This window comes from Nanorana parkeri, unplaced genomic scaffold (genome assembly GCF_000935625.1).
Source record: "Nanorana parkeri isolate BGI_ZX_2015 unplaced genomic scaffold, ASM93562v1 scaffold1762, whole genome shotgun sequence".
In the NCBI taxonomy this organism is placed as follows: domain Eukaryota; kingdom Metazoa; phylum Chordata; class Amphibia; order Anura; family Dicroglossidae; genus Nanorana; species Nanorana parkeri.
The window spans coordinates 2,947-4,539 of record NW_017308030.1 but is presented as its reverse complement, the minus strand read 5'-3'; positions in this window follow the sequence as shown (position 1 = coordinate 4,539).

Genomic DNA, 1,593 nt, shown 5'->3' with positions numbered 1-1,593 from the left:
TCCTGATGCTGACTTGTGTGGATATACACCAAATGGACAAAATGTTGTGAACAACTGGCCATTACACCTACATGAGGTTGTTGGACATCTCATTCCAAAACCATGGGCAGTAATATGTAGTTGCTTCCCCTTTGCAGCTTTAACTGCCTTCATTTTTCTGGGAAGGCTTTCCACAAGATTTTGAAGTTGAACCTCTATGTATTTTTGCCCTTTCAGCCAGAAAAGCATTTGTGATGTTTGGTACTGATGTTGAATAAGAAGACCTGGCTCGAAATCTATGTTCTAATTCATCCCAAAGGTGTTCCGTAGGGTTGCGTCCGAGGCTCTGTTCAGGCAACTTGAGTTCTTTCACACCAAACTTATCAAACCAGGTCTTTATGGAGCTGGCTTTGTACACAGGGGCAGTGTCACCAGGGAACAGAAAAGGCTCTTCCCCCAAAGTGTTCCCACAAGGTTAGAAACACCTGAACTCAATCATTTAGAGGGCTGACCACAACCTTTTTGGCCATAAAGTGCACATTTCAATACATTGAATCAGTGACCTGGACTGTCAAGAACTGTGTCTTTTACATGAAAACTTTGGTCTTCAGTGTTTTTGTTTTACGTCTTGAAGAGACGAGAAGTACCAAACCCCAGGCTACATTCGGAACATGGGTTCCTGATATCTGATACACAATGACAGTCCTGTGTTCAGTGCAGGGACAAAGGTTGTCTTGACAGCAGAATCCCCCCTCACACCTACCCACTGATGCTCATTATCCCTACTCTACCCCACTGATCTATCGGAGCCATGGGTCTACCATACATGACTAACCTTCTTGGTTCTATATGGACACCAAAGCAGGCTAACCTTCTTGGTTCTATATGGACACCAAAGTAGGCTAAACTCTTGGTTCTATATGGACACCATAGCATGCTAACCTCTTGGTTATATATGGACACCATAGCAGGCTAACCTTCTTGGTTCTATATGGACACCATAGCAGGCTAACCTTCTTGGTTCTATATGGACACCAAAGTAGGCCAAACTCTTGGTTCTATATGGACACCAAAGTAGGCCAAACTCTTGGTTCTATATGGACACCATAGCATGCTAACCTCTTGGTTCAATATGGACACCATAGCAGGCTAACCTTCTTGGTTCTATATGGACACCATAGCAGGCTAACCTCTTGGTTATATATGGACACCAAAGCAGGCTAACCTCTTGGTTATGTATGGACACCAAAGCAGGCTAACCTCTTGGTTATATATGGACACCAAAGTATGCTAAACTCTTGGTTCTCTATGGACACCAAAGCAGGCTACCCTCTTAGTTATATATGGACACCATAGCAGGCTAACCTCTTGGTTCTATATGGACACCAAAGCAGGCTAACCTCTTGGTTCTATATGGACACCAAAGCAGGCTAACCACTTGGTTATATTTAGACTCCAAAGCAGGCTAACCTCTTGGTTATATATGGACACCAAAGCAGGCTAACCTCCAAGGTTATATATGGACACCAAAGCAGGCTAACCACTTGGTTCTATATGGACACCATAGCAGGCTAACTTCTTGGTTATATTTAGACTCCAAAGCAGGCTAGCCTC